The 17708-nt window shown below is 40.1% G+C and overlaps 4 non-coding genes across 4 annotated transcripts; 2 read left to right on the top strand and 2 right to left on the bottom strand.

Moving 5' to 3' along the window:
- Window positions 1-1364: 1364 nt before the first annotated feature.
- TRNAK-UUU (transfer RNA lysine (anticodon UUU)) lies at window positions 1365-1437 on the top strand. Its single transcript has one exon. It is a non-coding gene; the product is annotated as a tRNA-Lys (tRNA).
- Window positions 1438-4748: 3311 nt separating this feature from the next.
- Window positions 4749-4821, bottom strand: TRNAK-UUU (transfer RNA lysine (anticodon UUU)). Its single transcript has one exon. It is a non-coding gene; the product is annotated as a tRNA-Lys (tRNA).
- Window positions 4822-8241: 3420 nt separating this feature from the next.
- TRNAL-CAA (transfer RNA leucine (anticodon CAA)) lies at window positions 8242-8348 on the top strand. The gene is made up of 2 exons: window positions 8242-8279; window positions 8303-8348. It is a non-coding gene; the product is annotated as a tRNA-Leu (tRNA).
- A 5883-nt stretch (window positions 8349-14231) lies between these two features.
- On the bottom strand, window positions 14232-14321 carry TRNAR-UCU (transfer RNA arginine (anticodon UCU)). The gene is given in 2 exon segments: window positions 14232-14267; window positions 14285-14321. It is a non-coding gene; the product is annotated as a tRNA-Arg (tRNA).
- Window positions 14322-17708: the final 3387 nt, after the last annotated feature.

Genomic DNA, 17708 nt, shown 5'->3' on the forward strand with positions numbered 1-17708 from the left:
TTTTAGTTCCTCCTCAAGGGCAATAGGTAATATTCTGAGCCACATCCTGTGAGCTGTCTTGTAGGTACTGAAATCCCCACCAGGTGGAAGAAGTTAACTACCTGATGACCAGACTGTACCTACGACATAACCTGCCACAATTCTGAGAACTGACCTCAAAGAAATGGGAAAAAATCGGCCTTGCAACTAAAGATTGGCTGTACTCAAAACAATCAAGATGACACTGATCAGACCAACCACGACCAATTTCAAGATGACTGTCAGAGCTAACAGCGCTATTTCTGCATGTACCGCCCTCCCTCCGCCTATCCACCCCTGAAACCCCCCCCCCACCTTTAAAAGCTCTTGGCCACTGATTGTCAGTGGGGGGAGTCGGCCTTTGGACAGGAGTCCGCCCTCTCCCCTGGTTGCCGGCCTCCGAAATAAAGCAAACTTTCTTTTTCACCAACCTTGCCTCTCAAGTATTAGGGCAGCGGGCAGCCGGACCCCACTTTCGGTAACAGTCTCATGAACAAATGAAGACCTGCCGTGACAGAGGCAGCGAATGCTGTTCCACCTGCCTGGTCCTTCCTGTCTTTAAATAGAGTGGAGCTCAAGATAAAATGTGGGGTTGGAAAGTAAAGGAATAGGACAGGGACAAATGTGGACTGCCCGCACTGGCAAGAGGGAGGTTGGAGAGCCAAAGGGAAGAGTAGAGGGGAAAGGAGACTGGGGAGAGGGTGAAGAAAAGGAGTGTGAAGGAAAGGTGCGGAAAGGTGGGCGTGCTGAAAAAGTGAGATGTACGAAAATTTTGAAGAAGTGGGTTTTCAGGGAGCTCTTTTCCTGGACGGAAGCACCACTTCGAAGTGGGCGTTAGGTTGTTTCTTGCTCTGGCATTAAAATTCCAGGAGACCCCAACTCTGAAAGAAAACACCAGAGGAAACAAAGGGAAATAAACCTCCTCCTTGTGACATAACCTTCATTCTTTCCCCAATTTTTGATTTTCCTGAAGTTCTTCCCACCTACTGAAGTCATTGCTGGTGCGCGCCCGCTCTAAAGCCGCCTCTGACTAGTGGGTGCGGCCTCAAAGGGCTCTGTCTGCAATTATTAACTGCAGGAATATTCCCTCCCCAACGGATCCCACCCTACTCTCAGCACGACTTTCCCCCTGCAATAAGTGCTACACAATAATTGTCTGTGCAACGAAGAAATAGTTTGGGGGTTAAATGGAATCTTCAATACAGTCAAGCCAGTTGCAGCGCTGGGTCGGAGGTACGCGATCAACGCCCCTGGCAGACCCAAGTGATTTCCAAAATCATGAGCGTCACTAGCACACCTCGGTGTTCTTAGTCATTTGTATAATGAAATTTAAAGCACTTTGCGGAGCCTGTATAGCTCAGTCGGTAGAGCATCAGACTTTTAATCTGAGGGTCCAGGGTTCAAGTCCCTGTTCAGGCGAAAGAGCCTTCTTTTCCATTTCATTTAAACTTAAGTAACAGAGCCCATTTAGGAATGCCTCTGAAAGTGGTGAAACCTTAACAGCCAAATCAGGCAAAGGCACTGACCTAAAATAGTTTGTAACAGAGCCCATTTAGGAATGCCTCTGAAAGTGGTGAAACCTTAACAGCCAAATCAGGCAAAGGCACTGACCTAAAATAGTTTAACTCCTATTTTTTCATTAATTTTCCTTTCCCAAATATTCACAGAAACACTTCCCCAAGTTTCTAAGAGGAATCGAAAAAGGGCATCATATAAAAATAATAAACCAGTAATAGATTTATTGAGAAGTAAGCCATTTTAAAGTTCCCTTAAAATGATTTATTAATCTGGGAGTGGAGGGGAGCAATTTGGGTGGACCCGACTAGATGTGATGGTATTAGGAGGTGGGATCTTTGAGAGGTGATTAGGTCATGAGTTAATCCCTCCTAAATAAAAATAGTGCCCTCTCAAAGGAGACCCCAGAGAGCTCTCTCTCCCTTCTGCCATGTGAGGCAACAGTGAGAAGACAGCGGTCCATGAACCAGGAAGCTCTCACCGACAGTCAAAGAACATGAACCATGAAGATTTGCCTTTTAGGCATTTGGTGCCTGTCTTTCTTTAGAGAATCTCTTTTGTTTCTTTAGTCTGAACAATAATAACACAAGATTGTATACTCTTCCTCCCCACCTCCCTTCCCTCTCATCACAACCAGTTTTAATCAGTACTTTTACAGCTATTAAAGTATACTTTGGTGCAGTTAACTATGTTTATGCATATAACACTTCATCCTTCATTCTTAATTTTAGTGGGTTAAATAGTGTCAGCTGGAATTTGTGTCCTTCTAGAACCTCTGAATGTGACCTTACTTGGAAATAAGTTTTTGCAGGTATAATTAGCTAAATTAAGATGAGGTCATACTGGGTTAGGGTGGGACCTAAATTCAATGACTGGTATCCTTATAAGAAAGGTCACAGACACAGAGAGAAAGAAGAAAGTCATAAGAGGACAGAGGCAAAGATTGGAATGATGCAGCTACAGCCAATAAAAAAATCAAGGATTTTGGGGATCCACCAGAAGCTAGGAAGAGGCAAGGAAGGTGTTCTTCAGAGAACCTTCAGAAAGACCATGGCCCTGCCAACATCTTAATTTTGGACTCCTAGTCTTCAGAACTGAGAGAGGGTAAATTTCGGTTGTTTTTAAGCCAACCAGTTTGTGGTAATTTATTCTGGCAGCCCTAGAAAACTTACTGTTTTTCTCTCTGTGTAGCACATTCATTTTAGATATCCAAGTTGTCTCCAATTCTCTGCTGCCTGGAATTGCTACAATGACTATCCTCTGCAAAGCCACCTATGGAACTGAGCTGGAATTTTACTGAGGACTATTCCTAACGGTGGACTTTCTACTACTAAGAGGCTACACAAAAATAAACATGCATTTAAAGCCAACCCTGAAAAATCTAAGACCTAGATTTTAAGACTAAGCCCTTACCTTTATTCCACGTAGAAATTCACACATCTATATATGATCTTATCATGACAAAGTGAAACAGAGGAAATACATCTAAATCACACTGGTGTGAGAAAAAGTCCCAGGGGAAGGTGACCCTTGCGGTAAATCTAAATTAAGGAAAAAGCTTGAGGTGAAGAAGAAAGGAAGTTATTTGGAGCAGAGGGAGATTTTTGTTTGTTTGTTTGTTTGCTTTAAAGTTTAATGCCTTCCTTACTATTAACGAACATTTCTTTGCTATTAGTGATAAAACTATAGCAATGTTGCAATCTTTTGTGGGGGCCGTTTTCAGATTTAGATAAGTGGGGAATTCCTTTTTATAGATTCTTATAACAGATTCTTACTGTAAAGATTGGTGAAACTCCCAGGAATTCACTGTCCATAAAGAGTTCCGGACACAAAGCGTGAATGTCTCTTCAGTTGAGACTCTTGAGTCGATGGTTATGTCTTCCTCGTTAGTATAGTGGTGAGTATCCCTGCCTGTCATGCGGGAGGCCGGGATTTGATTCCCCAGCAGAGAGGCAGTATTCCCAGTCTTTACCTGTACAGAAAGGGAATCTTACTGCTTTGTTTCTCTCTTCTCGTTGTTTTGTTTTATTCGAATTCCTGCGTCTTGGTTTATCAATGCGTCCACCAAGCAAGCAAAGGCCTACAGATGGAAATCCACGGCCGCCTTCTCTCTGGAAGAAGTTACCCTCAGCGCGGCGGTTCAAAATATGCCCATTTGGCTCTGGAAATATTCCAGGATCTTGCAGTGGGAATTTTCATTTGTTGACTGAGGTGATGGAGATGTTGCTTGTGCAAGAACCGCCCTTGGAAAGCTCTCAATGGTCCCCAAATTTTGATGCACATTAGAATAACCTGGGTGCTTTTAAAATATCTGGGGGTGGGAGCCAGGCTTCAGTAGATTTTTAAAATCCCCACCTAGGTGATTTCAATATGCCTTAAAGTTTGGGAGCCGCTGGTCATTTCTCTGTCATTAGTTACTCTGACAATGTTACTAACATATTCAATTTTTTACTGTATTTAATATAAAATTTAAACTATTTGTAAAGCATTATAAAAACCATAAACCCACTAGTGATCTAACGTAGATGATATTGTTACTACTCATTATGTAGCAACAACAGAAGTAACTTTGTGTTTCTCCTCCAAATCATGTAGTCACCACAGAGTGTCAAAGTGTACAGCGGGGATAGTGTGTTTCAATTCATGTAAAAATATGGACATTTGAGCTGACACCTTCCGTAGCTCTAATTTGCCAAAGTAGTTTAATTTTTATATGTAAAAATGAAAACCTATTGTGTTGGTTAAAAAAAAAAAAGCCTGATAATGTTGTCGTTATTAGGTGCTAGCTAACATAAGTTATACAGTACGCCTAAACATATACAGTGTGCTGGTTTCTTTTATACTTGGATGTTTTGAAATTTGGACATATACAACCTGTAAAAATTGCTGAACTTGTAGTTTAAAATTTCAAAGTCTGGTGATTCTTGATGTTTATAAAATTACATTTACTAATATACTTAACTGTAAAATTCTTATTTGGAAATAATTTCAAACTTACAAGAGGTTGCAAAAATAAAAATACTAGAGGGAACACCCTTTACCGAGATTCACCTTTTCTTAACATTTTGCCCCATTTGTTTTTATTATTTTCTCTATGTATATCATATTTTTCTGAGTCATTTAAAGTACATTACATAAACCTTCCCCCTTTTCTGCAAAATACGTCAATGTGCGTTGCCTAAAAGAAAAAAAAAAAAACAAAGCACAGGAATCAGCGCCTGAACAGGGACTTGAACCCTGGACCCTCAGATTAAAAGTCTGATGCTCTGTCAACTGAGCTATCCAGGCCCCTTCTGGGTGTCTTAATTCGTGCTATAAATAACCAAATTCCATTAGCAATTTCAATGCTCAGGAAGAGCTGGAGTAATCCATGGCTTCAGAAAAACCAGGGTCTTCCAAAAGTGTGCCTCGACCACTTGAGTCATTTACTCACCAAACAGACCATTTAACCTCTGCACTGTACGTTCAAGCACACTTTTTAATTGCTGGGAGAATGAAGATTATTCCTAGAGTCAATTATTGCCGAAGGGGATTCGCTGATCTAGGCAGAAGGACCCTCGGAGACCGTATTTACTTCTCAGATATGTTTGAAAAGAAGATGCACAGGCTCCGTACCAACCTGTGGGGGAACCCGGAGGAGATTACCATTTTTAGGAACGACTGGAGTAACTGAGGAGAATCTTCCAAAGAATGAAAAGATGGGAAGAAATGAGGTTCATAACCTGGACCTAATGCAGGAGAATCAAATCTGGTTGTACCCTTTGGTATTTTCCCCTCGGTTTCAGAAATGGAATGTCTGGGTTCTTCAGGGCTAGGGGGAAAAAATTCCAAGACGTCCTCTAATTTTCTCCTCCACATTTTATCTAGAGGCCCACTCCTCCAAAGACAGGAATGACTTGGCAGTTAAGGAAATAGTGCTCTTGTTTCATTCAGTGTTTATTGGTTCATGAGACAGTTTTTGAGCACCCGTAGAGAGATCATGGGGACAAACATCCCAAAGCATAGGTGGCAGAAGAGGAAGAGAGGAAGTGCTTAGTTTCATGAGGACTGCCTAACCCAGGACTACTTATTTTTGAATCAGTAATCCTTCTATTATTTAAGGCATTATTTATTGTGTTTTCTATACATGAAGCCAAATGCAATCCTGACCAAATATGAAGAAAATAATGCATAAAACTCATATATTACCCATAATACTAACCATTATGAAATAATGTGTGTGTAAATGTCATTTTATTTTATAAGTTACACACAGAATTTCAGAAATTAAATATAATGTGACAATTATATGCCTGGGGAATAACATTTAGATATTACTAAATGTGGATCAGAGGTCATTTTGACTTGACCAAAAAAATACAAACCATCACACCTGCAGAATATTTTTCCCCCCAATGTCCAAGTAATGTATAAAGTAAACATCCTTTCTATATCTCCGAGCTTCATGCAATTTTAGGTACTTTTTCTGACTCTCAAGGTCATTGATAAGATAAAAAGCAGACGTGGAAGAAAGAACAGGATGAGAGCTCCGGTGAGGCCTAGGGATGGAGGAGTGGGCAGGAAGGGATGATAATCTTGATTTGGGAAAGGATGGAGACAAGTTAAGCAATGAGATTATATGTGGCACAATTTCTCTGCCAGATAGATAGGTTTCTTTGCCTTTACTCAAAAACATCAGGCCTCATCCCATTTTATCAACTTTGCCCTTGCTATTCCCTCTACCTGGAAATATCCACCCCAGATATTCACATGAGTCAATCCTTTTATTCATTCAGGTCTTTGTGCAAATGCCGCGTTCTCAATGAGACCTTCAATAATAACACTATTTAATAATGTCAAAAATCTCCCTCACATCCCGTATCTCTTCCTTGCTTAATGTTTCTTTATGGCTTTTACCACCATCTAGCTGTCTGTATATATTAATTATGAGACAGAGAAAAGCAGTCCTGGACATCCAGGAGCTGACTTGGCATTTACAGCTATGTCTTGATGTTTCTTGTTGAATATAAACAATTTCCCAGAACATCAATATCAGACAAGACCTCTCTAGTAAATTAAGACAGAAAGAAAACAACTCCATAATCGCGCCTAAACACAAATGAAAACATGAACATTGTCCAAGCCACAGAATACCAAACGTTTCCCTCTCCCACTTCATATAAACGACTGCTGCTTCTTTACTAATTCCAGCTCTATTTTCACTCTACTTTGCCCTCCCTTTAGATAAGATTTAAGATATCCAACCATAGAATTACCCCCACCTCCTGACAGTATACAAACCACTGCAAAGCCATACTTCCTTAAACCCTCCCCCAAATCACCTAACCAAAGCCCAAATCCTGTAATCAGTTCTTTCTAACACTCTTTGACTGAGACACTCCACTGTTCCCCTGGTGTGCATTCTCTCTTGCTGCAATAGTTAGTAAAACCAACTTTTTCAGTTGCAGGTGTGTCACTGGCAGACTTTGGCAGGAGTGCGTTTTGGCACTCATTAGCTTGGGGTACTGTCTGCCCCCAGCCCCCAACTGCTCCATTTCTGTATCCTCGGACCCAACTACAGAATCTGAGTATACATTAAATAAATATTGTTAAATAAATAAGTGACTAAAAAAATAAATCGAGTCAGCTTTATCCATAGGAAAGCAAAAAGTCACATTCTTGGGAAGGGAAGGTCAAGAAAGCAGCAAATAATATTTTAGGTGCTCAGTCAGACAAAAAATTACAGACAGGTAAACAACAAAAGTAAAATCAACTCCCCTTTGGCTATTGTCCATATACAAAGTAGACTGCAATAACTGATTTACACTTGGTGTCTACAACGCTGGGAGCCCTAACCATAGGAAATGGAAACAAGGACAGTAGGAACTAGCTTGACACAAAATGAAGAATAAACAACAGAGTAAAAACCTCTCACCTTTACCACTGGGGGCTGGGGGGCTGGGGTGGAGAGAGAGAGAAACTATTTGTTACTCGGTAACGGCCATCAAACCTTTTAACTCGTGTATCTATTATCCTGTATCACATAATACATCGCATCCCCTTTCCCTAGGCCACTGGGAGGAAATTAACGGGAGAAAAGAAATGAGGGAGATAAAAGCCAGTGAAGAGAAGATATGGAAGGAGAAGTGAAGATTATGGGGAGAAACACCGGAAGAGTGTGCAATATGCCTGCCTCGTACTCTTAGACGGACAGTTCTAATGTTTAAATAGGTTTATTTTTATTTTTTTTAATAGGTTTATTAAAGGAGGGTTTTAGCCCTTCTCACGGGCTCTTGCCTATGTTACTTTTTATTTTATTGTGGGAATGAGAGAGCATGAACACCGCGGGAAGCAGGCTGAAGCGGTCTTCGAAACCAGCGCTAACTCTGTTCTGTGGGCTTTTCTGTGATTTGTGAAATTCCCACACCATAGGGACCGTCGTGGGCCGTGGCCTGGCGGGCCTTTGGGAGGCAGGCAGCGCGGTGCGGGAGGGTAAGGGGACGTGTGGTGGGAGCGGCTTATCAATATCCCCGGCTCCCGGGCTCTGGGTCTGACTTAACTTTGTGCCATAGCAACAGCCTCCAGCTTCCATCAAAATTTGTCTTTTTGCCTCTTCCGTTTTGCGATCAGTTCAGAGCTTGTGTTTCACCCCACATATTCTGGATGTAATACGAATCTCATTGGTTGTTAATCACAGCAGCAGATTATACCACAGTTAAGAGCGGACGTGTCAGGATGGCCGAGTGGTCTAAGGCGCCAGACTCAAGTTTCTACTTCCCGAGCTCGGGGTTTCTGGTCTCTGGTTGGAGGCGTGGGTTCGAATCCCACTTCTGACATGGGATTGCTTTGTTCTTATCACGCTCAAATTCTGCAACTTCTGTGAGTGAATCACAACTACCTTCGTAGGAGGCGTTGCCAAATCTTACCCATTACCATCCATATTTCACCCTTCTTAGACCAGTGCGATTTAGATGTCTGCTCCCTCATCACGCCCGCCTTCCTTCCCTCCTTTCCTTTTCTTTCTTTCCCTCTTTCTTTCAATAAAAATTGCATGTTTATGAATATCTACATGGAATAATACTAATATATCAGTATTAAAATACATGTCTTAAAATATGTATGAGGTGATGGTTATAAGTTCCTATATTCAGTATTTTAACTGTTCTGTAAGGATAAGTTTTGAATATTCTTCCACACCTCTCCTGCTTGTCCCTGCCTCTCCACTGTCCTCAAGTGACTCTCTTTTTTTCTTCTCCTTCCTCTTTCCTTTCTTGCATACCTTCTCCCATCACGTCTCTTTGCTGGTCTAAGGGTATGGGCTGTGAAATGAAGAGGTTGGATGTGATATATTCTATGGCATAAGATAAGAGAGATGTGAAAGGCAGAAGGAGTAGAACAGTGATTCTCAACCAGGAGTAATTTTAAAATCAAGTTGTTTTTATAGACAGAAGGAAAGAAAGAAAGAAAGAAAGAAAGAAAGAAAGAAAGAAAGAAAGAAAGAAAGAAAGAAAGAAAGAAAGAAAGAAAGAAAGAAAGAAAGAAAGGAAGGAAGGAAGGAAGGAAGGAAGGAAGGAAGGAAGGAAGGAAGGAAGGAAGGAAAGAAAGAAAAGAAAAAAAAGAAAGAAAGAAAGAAAGAAAGAAAGAAAGAAAGAAAGAAAGAAAGAAAGAAAGAAAGAAAGAAAGAAAGAAAGAAAAACTTGCCCAGGTCTCATTGCCCCTAAGGGTGGATCTACCTACCAGAGCCTAAATTATTTGTTAAATATATGTTTTACTACTTTGATTTTTTTTTTTTTTTGGTAAATCCAGCAATTCATATGTTGGATCTTCTTTGCTTTTCTTTTTACATATTATTTTCTACCTAATCCTTTTTGAAATTTTAGTTCTGTTCTTGTTGTTCTCTTCTGATATCCTCTATATTGTTTGCTGTTTTTCTCATTGTCAATTCTCTTTTGTGCTTGTGCCATATATATATATTTATATATATTTATAGTATGTGTGTGTGTGGCTCTTCACCCTACTGCATGCTGATATAGCCCTTGGACTTGGCCTGTATGGGTTTTTGAGCTCTTTGGTTTCCAGCTGGGTTAAGTCAGTGGGAGTCCCAGGAGGAGATATGAGCGGCAGGTATTTACTTCTTGTCTCTCTCCCTGCAGGTCACTTCAGATGAGCTGCATTCCTTGACTGGAGACCACACCTCATTCAAGGTAGCCCTCTCTACAAGGCTCTCTTCTTCTGAGTTCAAGTAATTACACTCTCTCCATGCCTCCTCAGGTATAGGAGTAATAATACCCCTACTGTTACTAGTGCTGGAGAACTACACTCTCCCTGGTGGTTTTTCTCTAATTGTATACATCTTTATAAATAGTCCTTATATTAAAAATAAAAATGAGTGCTTCCTGAATGTCTCAGTATAAATTCCTCTAGCATGCATATGCTTTAAAAGGTTCAATATTGCTAGAAGGCTTATTGTGAAATACATAAGTCTTCTGTCCCCTAATTCCTCAAATTATCTTGTCTCGATGCCACCAAAATTAACATTTTAACTGTTTCCTTCTTGGATTTACAGATCTCTATTTTCCTAAATAATATGTATAACTGCTATTATTGATTAATCAATTTAGATATTATCTACTTACTTTCCATCATGTTAATTAGTTAACTGTTTTACACCACCATCACCCACTACTCCTTATCCTTCCAAAATAATTATGTTTCAGCTTTTGTTTAATTCAACATTTATTGTTTATGTCATATTCCTATGAAAGTATTACACACAGCATTGTTGTGAGCTATGATTGTGTTTCCATTCTTTACTGGATGCTAATAATTGCCTAAAAAGGCAAACTTTAAAAAGAAAAACTTTAATGTGCCTAAGTTCCTTCACATCTATTGGTAATTGCTAATTCTTCCTTAACTGCCAAATAGCTTTCAGTAGAGCTTTCCACAAGATCAATCAAATCAGGTAATATATCAGTTCAAATAGTTTTCTTGAAGCTATTTTTCCAGCTGACCTCTACTTGCTTGCAGTCTGAACTGGTTGCTCTGTGGACCTGCTGCACAGCTGTCATCTGAATCTTCTCTTTGCTCACCTGTTTATAATCTATTTTTTGTTTGTTTAATTGCTCCACTGTTTTAGTGGAGAGTGTTCTTAAGGGTTTTTTGTTTTTATTTTTTTAGGTTATAAAAATAACTCAAAGTCGAGGTAATGGTGAAAAGAGCCTTCAATATGCTTATCTGTTATGTTAGACTTTCCCAACATCGGTTGCCCCATATATAGATTCTTAGTATTTTTACCTTTCATTTTTGAAAGTCTGTTTTTTTTCAGTCCTGCCAGCAGGGTAAAGCTCTAACTGGCAGAGATCTGAGAGTAAGGTGAGGAAAAAGAGCTAGGCATTTCGCCCTTCAGCGTTCCTATACACCAAGATGCTTAATCTCTCCTGATCTCACTATGGTACTCAGATTCTCATCTGTAACAGTCTAACCCCATTCTTTATTTTCTTTGAAGAACAAATCTCCAGATTTTTTCCTGGGTGGTGGAAGGCCAAACAGTCAGTATGTATAAGTGCAGAGAATTTAGGAATCTAATTGCTTCTCAAATTTTAGACAATCTGCTTTAAGTTTCCCTTTAGCCTCCAGTACATAGTGCTCTCAGTTCCAGAGCTTTTTGAAGAATCTTTGGTATAAATCAGGTTGTTTCTGTGAAGTCTATTACTATATGTCCACCTGTTTTTCGACTTTAATGTTTCTTGCTTTTCACTTCTTTTGTGTTCTTCCCACAGTTGTGCTTTAAAAAATCTTTTTACTATAGTATCAGTGAGTTTTCAGAGGACATACAATAAAATATGTAATTTCTATCTCAATATCTTAATTTAATATGGATAATGTTTGTTATAGAAACTCCATGTAATTTCTAACCCATCTAAAAATTTCAAGTTGAACTGAATCAAGCTAGCAATGCTTCAAGTTATTCCAAAATTTGATGACTATTGGAAAGCATACTATGACTTAAAAGCATAGTCTTCAAACCGGTACATATTGTTTCAAGTGATCTTATTTTACTTTACCAGTGGTCCCATGGCAAGGGGAGGTTTAAAAGAAAAGTATGCAATCCATTATTCTTTGGTAAAACACTTCATTTCTGATGGCAGATTTCCAAAGCACCAACAAAACTGACCAAAACTATGAGAAACATCTGACAATAGAAACAGACCCTCCTGGAATCCATACAATGGTAGTCCAACAAAGTGATTCAAAATTAGCTGAACTTAATATAGTCAAAGGAAATGACACACAAAATTAAGAATTTTGACTCAAAAAAAAACCCCACCTGAAAATAGAAAAAGAAAATGTAAACTTTAAAAAATAATTTAAGAATGTAATGGATGGGTTTTAAAACAAATTAGCAAAAAGAGAATTAATAAACTGGTAAGATGAAAATATCCAGAATAAAAAGGTTATTAAAGGAAAACACAATCAAGAAGTTGAGAAGGCATAACACATTGACAGTTACAGCCAAGAAGGCAAGGAGAGAAAAGATTGGAAAGAAGCCACATTTGAAAAGATAATGACTGCAAATTGATCTGAATATTCAAAAAGCCCTACTACAACCAAGCTGGATAAATACAAAGAAGACCACACTTAGACATAGCTGGTAGCCAGCCTCCAAGATGTCCTCCCAGTGATCCCTGTGGGGATATGATACTTGGGGAATCAGTTCAAATGATGTTATCTGGTTACTGATATTGTGGTGAATAATAAACTGTCCTTTGTCTCTCATCGAGGAGTCTCATATCTTCTGCCAGTATCCATGAAACTGTAGTAGGCTAACTTCTTACCTTAGAGTAATTATGATTTCTTTTTAGTGGTTTGAGTAATTAAGTTCTAGTCTCTTAGCAAGTTTGATGATTATAATACAATAATGTTGTCTAGATCATTTATTTATTTTTAAAAGAAAATTGAAGTGGCCATTTCACTTTATAAAGGAAACTGATTTTTTTTTTTTTTTGGTAGTGTCTTGACCATTTGGTCTATGGATGATGGATCAGAAAATAGAACTTTATGGTTATGTCTGTGGATTTTTTTGTCAGTGACAGTCCACTATTCCAGATGGGGAACTGGGCAAAGCCATTTAAAAACTTTTTTTATTAAATCCTTTTTAGGCAAAGCCATTTCCCTCCACTTTAGTTCTTGTTCTCATAGACTAACTTCCTCCTTTCCCTATCCTCCCAAAGAAGCTCCTTCTTTGCCAAGCAAGAGTGGTCACTAAAACTTATTTAGACATTTTTGGTAGTGTCTTCAAGTCTGTGCAGATCTTATATTCCCTTGGTTCTCTGGATATTATTAATCTTTTAGTTATTAGAGTCCAAACTTATGATCTTTCCTTCATCAAAGACTTTGTTCACATCCAAGACCAGAGCCAGTTTTAGTCTCCTCCCCTGGGACCAGGTGCTGAGTTAGCCATATTCACATCTTAGCTTTCAAATGCATAATTTTAGCCTATTTAATTTTAAATGAATTTGCATTGCTCTGAAGTAAAAATTCTTAGAGACAAAATACTCTTAACAATGAGAAGTAAGGTTTTAAGTGGGATTCTGCAGATAGAGTATACTAATGCCTCGAGTATGTCAAGGAAAAAGAAACAACTGCTCTCCAAGTGATAAGGCGTTGTGGTGAAACTAGCCCAGGATTCCAGAGCCCAGGGCAGCTGTGCCTTGTCCAAACTGAGGAGATACTGACTGACCTCCTGCAAGAGCCATCATTGGCCCTTTCTTGATTTCCCACTAAATTCTGCATGGTGCCATTCTTCTCCAAGCGATTCCTAGCATTCTGTTCTTTTTCCAATTTTCTGCCACAGAAGTGTAGACATTGTGTTGTCATCCTAGTACAGAAGCCAGGACCATTACTTCCACGGCTGTGTTCACATCCAGTTACCTCACATTTTTCTTCCAGGAAAGGATCACCAGCCTCTTCTCCTATGAATCAGTTACTTTTACTCATAATTATGGTTTCCTAAGGAATGCACGGAAGTGACATAAGAAACAGTTATGGCCTGAAACGTTGGCATTATTAGAACGAACTCCCCAAAACTAAGCAAAACATTCAAGCAAAAAAAAATTTTTTTTCTCATTGTGAAAGACCACATTTCTTATGAATGTCCTATCGTGACTGTTTATCTTTGGACCCAGAGAATGACCCATGCACACATCCGTTTCTGCTTCTGCCTTATTACTGCATTCTTATTAGTATCAATATAATCTGTCTATCTACTGACCCAATTTTGGGTGCTTAAAAGTTCTTATTTAGAAGTCCTGGGCTCTAGTAACAGCTCTACTTACAATATGTAGCCACTCCAAGGAATGAGAATGACACTTTCAACTTTGAGAGTGACAGAATCCACTTTTCCTCCCATAGGATTTCAAGTATATTTTAAGCCCCAACAATTCTCCCTGATATCTGGCTTTCTGATTCTTTCTCTTCTCCTGCTATCATGTATATACACACAAAAGATGGGTAGGATATATAATTTTTTCATCAAATCACTGTTGACACACGTGGGGATGCTTATAAAGAAGCTCCTCAAATGTAAACACCAGAAAGTAGAAATATCAGCAGTGAGAAACGTAGGGACCTCGTATTCGCTGACTGTGGAGAAAACGTTCAATTCATACAGGAATGGACCGACTGTTGGCAAGGGCATCCAGTTGGGGACAAAACATCCGCGACTCTGGCGGGACTCGAACCCGCAACCTTTGAATGCCTTCAGCTTCCACACTAGAAGTCCAATGCGCTATCCATTGCGCCACAGAGCCCGACAACGTACGGGCCTTGGCTGGTTCCCAAAGACTTTTGATCATTTATTTGCTTATCAATAAATACAATTCGTGGAGATTTAATCTGTTCCAGTCACCGTGAAAGTTCAAGAAACACAAAAACAAATAAGACAATGCAAGGGACACGCAATGCCCAGCACAGGGGAATTTCTGAGCCTTTCAGTGACTAATGTCATTCGTTGTCATGAAATAAATAGTTTGTCCAGTTTCATTTGGTCTCTCCAAGTCCACTCTCGGGACGGTTGGCTTCGCAAAAATGGAATTTGAGGAACTTCCAGCAAATGACGTTTTGGGAGGTATTGTAAATATGTGGCCAGCCCCACAACTCCCTTTCCTCTAGCTCCAGTCTGGAGTTCTCTTCTTTCGATCTGGGGGGCCTTCTTGTTCGTACTTGTGTTCTTTTTGAAAAAGATGAATTCGTATGTTGTTTTGCCAATGGGCTCATGGAGCAACGCAATCCCACTCTCGCCCTCTCTCTTGAAGGAGAGGGCTACCGTTTTTAAATGCGTCCAGGGAGCTTTGGAGAGATCCCAGGTTTTCTAACTCGGGAATTTTCTTTTGGTGACTCTTTGCGCTGAGATCAAAAGACACCTTTTTATTCGCTGCCGCTTTTCTGTGAGACCGTATGGTCCAGTCGCACTGGCTCATTTAGCGACCGTCGGTCACGTGGGTTGATGTCTTTGAGGACAGAAAGGGATGAATTACAGGTGAGGTCATTGAGGGTGAAACTCAAGTGCGGGAGAGTCCAAGGTTTGTTGACCCGGAGCAGGCGAGTGGTTGTGATCTGAGAAACTGGAGGAGGGTTGTGGAAGGAAGAGAAGAAAGCTCAGGCCATTTCATTTTGGAAATGAAAATAATTCATTCTGAAAATTACAAGACAAAACGCGATCTCTGAACCGACTGTCTGCAAAAACGCAAAGCAGAAAAAGGACATGTTAGACCAGAGCTGAAGTTTGAGTTGAGTGAAAAAGTTCTTGCAGCCCTAGAGCCTAGGAGCCTGGGTATTGAGAGCCTGTGCGTTCACACCCGCAGCCCACTCCCCATCCTCTCCTCCGGGCCGTGGTTGCTCTCCCAGTGCTCGGCTTCTTCCCAGGACCACGCCGCGCATCACTTCCTTAGTTCCTCAGCTCCTTCCGGCAGCCTAAGGACTGGGGAGGTGGGAGGTAGATCTGGTCAAGCTTCCTTGACCACAGAGTTTACACTCCAGCCTCTTGTCTTTGAGGACGTGTCGGTTCAAGTCCAAGTTTCGGGAACTGAGGAGACGCGGGCCGGAGCTGAGTGGCACCTCCAGGCAGCCTCAGACTTGGAAATGCTAGTGGGAGAAGGACCCGGAATGAAGGGCACTCGAAAGAATCGGGGTCGTCTGCGTTTGCTTTCACAGCTAACCGGTAACTGACTTTGATAACAGTAAACTGGGTTGCCCTTCCCCTGGCCCAAAGGACTATTCCAAGTCTCACGTGCGGGGAATGCTGGCTGAGAGTCGGTGGGGAGCTGACCAGCTCTCTTCCTTACTGGAAAGGAGGATTCAGGGACGGTCTCCAACCCGCTCAGACAAAGTTCACTTCTCTGCTCCTTAGTGAAGCACGCGAGAACGTACCGAAGAGGGAAGTCCGCGGCCACAGAAGAAAAGGCACAATCCCAGAGAGCAAGTTTTCCAAAGAGCCGGCCTTAGCTACGTTCTGTCACGCACAAAGCTCAAAGGACAGGTAGAAACATGTAAATAAAGCTATGTAAAATTAAGTTTTATTATAAACAGGGTTGATTCTGGGTTTAGAGATTATGCGGTTCATGAGAGGAGGATTTTGAGCCAGCTTCCTGTTACTGGGTATGGCAGGGACAGTTAATTTAGACTCCCAATCCCCATTCTGGGAATCGAAGTGTGTTGCTAGGACACAAACAAGTAAATACCAACACATTTTCAGATTACAAGGGAAAAGTTTTCTCAAGTCCATATCCCCCAAAGTCTCATTCGTAGTTAAATTTCACCAGCTTCTCTTTTCCTCTGGTGTAACAGGAGTAATTATTCCCTTCTTTATAATCTCACAAGATGTTATTTGTTCCTGAAACCATAACACTTACCAAATACAGTCATTTCAGATAATTTTAAGCTTGATAACACTTGAATCAGTAATTCGTTTTGTAAAACACTGTTCTAGGGAATTAATATTAACTGAAGAAAAACATTTGGTGCACAAAAACAATGATGGTATTTTAAAAAAAATTGATAACAGTAGCACAGCAGAAATTACATAGCTGTCCGACAAACGGGAATATTTCATTAATTCTTACTTCACCTGAATAATGGAACATTACAAAGCCACTAAAATAACATTTAGAAAGCTCCTGAAAAAATATTGATATAATATTCAATTAAATTAGTAAAATACACAATTTAGAGAGATAAAAGCAGCCCTTGACATTTGGGAGCTGACCTGGTACTATCAGCTAGGACTTGATGTCCTTTTGTTGAACAGAAACAATTTCACAGAACACCAATGTCAGACAAGGCCATTCTATGACCATGGTGGATCAAGACAAAATTAAGATCACTTTGTAATCATGTCTGAACACGAACACAAACATGAAACACACACACACACACACACACACACACACACTTGCACAAAAACATTGTTCAAACCACAAAAATGACCCCAAACCTCCTTATCTTGGTAAATACACATGCCAAAAAATGACTACGGTTTTCTGCCAATCATAGTTTTAGCATTGCTCTATTCTTCCTTCCTTCAGGATAAGATTTTAAATCCTAATCCTAAATTTAAGCTATTTAATCACAGAATCACCCCTTACTTCCAGACAGCATTTAATCTAAAACAAAGTCCTGATTCTTTAACTCTTTTGCCAAATCGCCCAACACAAGACTAAATTCTTTAAGTACTTTTTAGTACTCTTTTACTAGGATGTACCCATGCTTCCCCACTGTGTTCTCAATTGCTACAAGGAGTTCTATGTCCAACTTGTTCAAATGCATATGTATTCCTGGTGGTTTCTATCTGGAAGATATTGGCACAATTCATATCCTGTATGACTTCAACTATTCACATTTTTCTGCATTCAAAATACTGAGGGAGAGATAAACCAAAGTGCTGCTTTTGCTGGTTTCTCTCCACCCCACCCCCAGTGTGTTAGTCATCATTACCCAAGTTTTCTCAAGAAGGAGAAACTTATTTTACTTGGCACAAGAAAGATGAATTCTCTAAACGTAGACTCAAGGACTTTGAGGTTACTGAATGTTACCTCAGTAGTCTTTGGTTTGAGCAACTGTCTTTTTCAATGCCCTTCACAATCACGTAAGCCTTGAGTTTGTTTCTTGAATAATTGATGCTAGTTAGAAGTTTGTAGAAT

The sequence above is a fragment of the Eschrichtius robustus genome, chromosome 12 (genome assembly GCF_028021215.1).
Source record: "Eschrichtius robustus isolate mEscRob2 chromosome 12, mEscRob2.pri, whole genome shotgun sequence".
NCBI classification, from domain to species: domain Eukaryota; kingdom Metazoa; phylum Chordata; class Mammalia; order Artiodactyla; family Eschrichtiidae; genus Eschrichtius; species Eschrichtius robustus.